Genomic DNA, 6,796 nt, shown 5'->3' on the forward strand with positions numbered 1-6,796 from the left:
TTGCCCCCTCCAGGAAAAGCCTCCACTCCTCAAATGCCCATTTAATGGCCAGCAGCTCCCTATTCCCTATGTCGTAGTTTCTCTCCGTGGGAGAGAATTTCCTGGAGAAGAAGGCACATGGTCTCAGATTAGTGAGGCTAGCAGGACCTTGTGAAAGGACTGCTCCTACGCCGTCCTCGGACGCATCCACCTCCACAATAAAAGGTTTCTCCTGATCAGGCTGGATCAGAATGGGAGCGCTACTGAATGCCTTTTTTAATTTTTCAAATGAAGAAATGGCCTCAGTAGACCAATTCTCCAAATCCGCCCCTTTCTTAGTAAGGTCGGTCAACGGTTTAGCAATTACGGAAAAATTCATAATAAATTTACGATAGTAATTGGCGAAACCTAAGAACCGTTGTAAGGCCTTTAAGGATGAAGGTCTTACCCATTCCTTAATTGCTAGTACCTTACCAGGATCCATCTTGAAGGTGTGAGGAGTCAGAACATGCCCTAGAAACAGAATCTCCTGTACACCAAAGACACATTTCTCTTGTTTAGCGGATAGCTGATTCTCCCTCAACACCTCTAATACTTGTTTAACATGAGACACATGGGATTCGAAGTCAGGAGAGAATATCAAAATGTCGTCAAGATAGACAATAACAAATTTACCTAAGTACTCCCTAAGAATGTCATTCATGAAGTTTTGGAACACAGCTGGGGCATTGCTGAGTCCAAAAGGCATCACTTGATGGTCAAAGTGTCCTACCGGAGTATTGAACGCCGTCTTCCATTCGTCTCCCTCCTTGATTCGGATTAGATTGTATGCCCCTTTCAGGTCAATTTTGGAAAACCAGGTTGCCCCCAGAACCTGGTTAAATAAATCCGGAATCAATGGGAGGGAGTATCTATTCTGGACAGTGATTTTATTTAATCTCCGGTAATCGATACATGGCCTAAGACCACCATCTTTTTTCTTAACGAAGAAAAACCCCGCCCCCATAGGAGCGACAGAAGGTCTAATATGCCCTTTACCAAGGCTCTCCTTAATATAATCTTCCATGGCCTTGCGTTCAGGCATAGAAAGATTATAAATTCGTCCTTTAGGAAACTTGGCCCCCTCTACTAGCTCTATGGTACAATCATAAGGTCTATGGGGGGGTAGAACCTCCGGGGTTGGTGATGAGAATACATCAGAATATTCCTTAATAACAGAGGGTAATGTATTAGACCTTACTGAAACCCCAGCCTGGACCACAGACAAGCATGAGTCACACTTAGGTCCCCATTTCACCAACTCTCCTTTGGACCAATCAATTGTGGGGTTATGTAAACGGAGCCAAGGCAACCCTAGTACCACCTCAACCGGTAGGTTCTCCAGGACTAGAAGAGAACATCTCTCAGAGTGGCACACACCCACGGACAGAGAAATTTCAGAGGTACATGACCTCACCGTACCACCAATCAGGGGAGTAGCATCAATAGCCATGACATGGATAGGTGTAGGTAAAGCAAACATTGGAATACCCAATTTACAAGCAAACTCAAAGTCAATAAAGCTGGCCGCTGAACCGGAGTCAATAAAGGCCTTACCCGGCCACTTATTAACCCCCAGAGAAATTGTTATGGGTACCAAAAGCTTACCTTTAGAAAAATCAGGGTGTACCTGGTCTTTAGGTTGTCTTGCCTTAGAAGACTTGTCAGAGAGAACCCTCTTAGGACACTTGTTAATCCAATGGCCAGGATCTCCACAGTAGAAGCACTCTCCGCGTCTGCGACGAAGATTACCCCGGGTCATGCCAACCTGCATGGGTTCCTCGGTGGAGACCTCAGTGTTGTCCCTGGAAAAGGCCTCTGGCTGGACCACCATCTGAGAACAGAACTGTCGTTCTTGTCGTCTCTCTCTAACTCGTCTGTCAAGTCGGACAACTAGGGTCATCATCTCCTCTAAGGTCTCAGGAATTTGGTAATTGACCAATAGATCTTTTAAATTATCAGATAGACCAGACCTAAACTGACTCTTCAGGGCTGGTTCATTCCATCCTGAGGGGACACACCACCGTCTGAATTGGGTGCAATACTTCTCCGCAGGGAGATGGCCCTGAACCAGTGCCCTAAGAGCTGTCTCGGCTACCAGGGCCCTGTCTGGTTCGTCATAGAGGGTACCCAGGGCCTGAAAAAACCCCTCCACAGAAGTTAGACAACTGGCCCCAGGAGGTAACAAAAATGCCCAGTCCTGGGGATCACCCTGTAGTAGAGAAATGATAATCCCCACGCGTTGGCTCTCGGGACCGGAGGACACGGGGCGCAAACGGAAGTAGAGTTTGCAATTCTCCTTAAAGGAGAGAAACCTCTTCCGGTCTCCAGAAAAGGGTTCTGGGAGCTTGATCTGGGGTTCAAAATATGGACTGGAGGACAGAGGAGTGGAAGAACCTTGCCCTAACTCACAAGAACGGAGTTTCTCTCCTAGCTCCTGCACCCTCTGTGTCAAATTAGAGACATGGTCAGTCAGGGTAGTAAGAGGATTCATGATACAGTGGTTATTGGGCCTGTTAATCTGTAAAGGTCACGTCCACACACACACAGGGGGAAGGGTAGTAACCACTGCGCTCCACCCTCACCCCTGGCCCTGCCTACTTGCCTCACGAGTCCTAATGACAGGGGACAACTGGACGGCAGTCCCTAACTTAGGATATGTGCAGGGAAGACAGACAAGACAAAATACGGAACATGAACGGACCGGGTCAGAACCAAGAGAGCTACGCAGTACAACGGATTAAGCAAAGAATGGTCAGGAGAAGCCGGGGTCAAATACCAGGAGAGTAGGGAAGTACAAGAGGAGTCCAAGGAGAGTAGTCAGGTGGGAGCCGAGGTCACAATACCAGGATGTATGCGCAGTACAGGAGGAGCAGGCAGAGGATCGTTAGGGAACAGGATCAGGTAAATATTCAGTAGTCCAACAAATAGCCAGGAACCTAGAAAGTAACAGGCAACCTGTAGCCAGCAGGCTGCCTGTATTTATAGTGGGGAGTGAGGGTCATGTGACGTGGCCAGCGTCACATGACCAACAGACCAACCAGTCGAGCACCGAGTGATCAGCTCGGCGCTCAAGGCAGACTAGGAGCAGGGAGCCACCCAGCTAGTAAAGCCGCCCTGGGAATGAGGTCAAACACAGAACCTCATTCCAAAAGCTAAGCAACAGTTCTGCGGGCGATGGGGGACCGAGTGCACCTTCGGAACCCCGTGACAAGATGTTTTATATTCGTCCTTCCTCCACACTTCTGCTGTCTGTTGCTTCTTGTAGTTCCGCAAGGTTGTAGTAGACCGCACTCTGAGAGCTCTCACTTCCCATGTGCCCTCTCCCCTCCAGCTCTATAATCATACAGAAGCTATCACATAGCTCCTAACTGTCCCGGATCAGGCGGGACAGTCCCGGATTTCAGTGGTTGTCCCAGGGTCCCGGTTGGGGGGTATGTCCCGCTTTCTGGCAGCTGTCTCTGCTTCCATAGGAAGCAGAGACAGTTGCCTGTGATGATAAGACAGAGAGTGGTCAGTCCAGTGCAGGTCATAAACTCATACAAACTCGTACAAATCTTTCCAATATACCTTATCTCTGTGGAGGCTCCACTTCTGGTTTTGTCTCACAATCACTTTTGAAAATCACTGAAGTGTGAACTAGGCCTAAAAGGGCAGACCAGCATTTGAAGCAGAAGCTGACTAGCAATTAGAAGCAGCCATTCAAGTGCACACAGAACAAAGTTGTTTGGCTGTTAACCAGTGCTGCATTACAGATGAAAATCAGCAGAAAAAGGTGAAATTTTGAAATTTCACTTCCTTTTTTCTTTCATTCTTATGGAACACCTAAAGTGTTAACGAAGTTTGTAAAATAAGTTTTGAATAATTTGAGGGAAGTAGGTTCTAAAATGGAGTCTTTACAAAAATTTCAAAATTGCTTCTAAAATTCAAAGCCTTCTCACATCCGAAAAAAAATAATTTACAGAATGATGTCAACATAAAGTAGACATATGGGGAATGTTAAGTAATAAATATTTTATGAGGTATGACTATCCATCTTACAAGTAGAGAAATTCAAATTTATAAAATAGTGAATTTTTCCAAAATTTCAGTAAATTTGGGATTTTTTTATAAATAAAAGGTAAAACATATAGACTCAAATTTACAACTGTCATGAAGTACAGGGTGGGCCATTTATATGGATACACCTTAATAAAATGGGAATGGTTGGTGATATTAACTTCCTGTTTGTGGCACATTAGTATATGTGAGGTGGGAACTTTTCAAGATTGGTGGTGACCATGGCGGCCATTTTGAAGTCGGCCATTTTGAATCCAATTTTTGTTTTTTCAATAGGAAGAGGGTCATGTGACACATCAAACTTATTAGGAATTTCACAAGAAAAACAATGGTGTGCTTGGTTTTAACGTAACTTTATTCTTTCATGAGTTATTTACAAGTTTCTGACCACTTATAAAATGTGTTCAATGTGATGCCCATTGTGTTGGATTGTCAATGCAACCCTCTTCTCCCACTCTTCACACACTGATAGCAACACCGCAGGAGAAATGCTAGCACAGGCTTCCAGTATCCGTAGTTTCAGGTGCTGCACATCTCGTATCTTCACAGCATAGACAATTGCCTTCAGATGACCCCAAAGATAAAAGTCTAAGGGGGTCAGATCGGGAGACCTTGGGGGCCATTCAACTGGCCCACTTCGACCAATCCACTTTTCCAGGAAACTGTTCATCTAGGAATGCTCGGACCTGACACCCATAATGTGGTGGTGGGTGCACCATCTTGCTGGAAAAACTCAGGGAACGTGCCAGCTTCAGTGCATAAAGAGGGAAACACATCATCATGTAGCAATTTCGCATATCCAGTGACCCCCTTAGACTTTTATCTTTGGGATCATCTGAAGGCAATTGTCTATGCTGTGAAGATACGAGATGTGCAGCACCTAAAACTACGGGTACTGGATGCCTGTGCTAGCATTTCTCCTGCGGTGTTGCTATTAGTGTGTGAAGAGTGGGAGAAGAGGGTTGCATTGACAATTCAACACAATGGGCAGCACATTGAACACATTTTATAAGTGGTTAGAAACCTGTAAATAACTCATGAAAGAATAAAGTTACGTTAAAACTAAGCACACCATTGTTTTTCTTGTGAAATTCCCAATAAGTTTGATGTGTCACATGACCCTCTTCCTATTGAAAAAACAAAAGTTGGATTCAAAATGGCCGACTTCAAAATGGCCACCATGGTCACCACCCATCTTGAAAAGTTTCCCCCCTCACATATACTAATGTGCCACAAACAGGAAGTTAATATCACCAACCATTCCCATTTTATTAAGGTGTATCCATATAAATGGCCCACCCTGTACAATACAGGTGAAACTCGAAAAATTAGAATATCGTGCAAAAGTACATTTATTTCAGTAATGCAACTTAAAAAAGGAGTTGCATTAATGCAACTAAAAATTAGAATATTAAAAGGTTCAATATTTTAGGCTCAAGGTGTCACACTCTAGTCAGCTAATTAATCTCTACCCCCTGAGCAAAGGGTACTGGAGATCGTGACTTTGGGGTTTTCATAAGATGTAAGCCATAATCATGCAAATTATAACAAATAAAGGCTTGAAATATCTCGCCTCGCATGTAAATATATTAGTTTCCCCTTTTAAGTTGCTTTACTGAAATAAATGAACTTTGCATCATATTCTAATTTTTTGAGTTTCACCTGTATATCAGGAGAAAACAGTCTCATAATGGCTTGGATATGTAAAAATATTCCAGAGTTATTACTACTGAAAGTGACATGTCAAGATGTGGCTTGGTCCTTATGGTGAAAACAGGCTTGGTCTTGAAGGAATTAGGGTTCATGCACATGACGTATTTTCTTTCCATGTCCGTTCCGTCTTTTGGGGGAACCATTCATTTCAAAGGGTCCGCAAAAAAACTAGTTACTCCACGTGCATTCCGTTTCCATGTCCGTTCCACAAAAAAGTAGAACATGTCCTATTATTGTCTGCATTATGGACAAGGATAGGACTGTTCTATTAGGGGCCAACTGCTCCGTTCTGCGAAATACGGAATGCACACGGACGTCATCCATATTTTTTGTTGATCTGTGTTTTGCGAACTGCAAAATACATACGGTCGTGTGCATGAGCCCTTAATGGCTGGACTCCCAACTACGTCCCCTGGTTTTTAGATCTCACAAGATGGCCTGAGAATTATGGATAATATAATGTGGGAGCGGAGTTATACTTGTGATGTAGTTGCCCTGTACCACATAACAGGGCAATAGACGCGCTGGCAGAACAACTGTATAAATATACTGCACACACCAATAAACACAAGGCAGGGGTGGATTGACCATAGATTCTACAGGGAAATTTTCTGGTGGGCCGATGCCTACTGAGCCCTCCTCACATCCACCGGCCAGGTACAAAACAATCTGATGCTCTAAGCATTAATTAATGCTAGGAGCATCAGGTACTCGGCCAATGGCCACAGGAGCCCTCCTGAACTCAACTATCCCTGTCCTCAGGATGGTGATAAAGTAGAATTCCGTGGTGAGTATCTTGCGCTGCACTGTGGTGTTTCCTTCTGCTGGGGCCATGCCTACTTGTGTTGTCCCTGCCTACTTGTGTTGCCCCTTTCAATTTGGACTTGCCTACAACATGGGGCCATTTTTAGTTTTTTTTCCAGGGCCACTTTAGGTTCCCAGTCTGCCCATGAAACAAGGAATTTATATTTATGGTCACATCTTGTTTGTTGAGCCAGAATTATTT

Source organism: Bufo bufo, chromosome 6, assembly GCF_905171765.1.
Source record: "Bufo bufo chromosome 6, aBufBuf1.1, whole genome shotgun sequence".
NCBI lineage: Eukaryota > Metazoa > Chordata > Amphibia > Anura > Bufonidae > Bufo > Bufo bufo.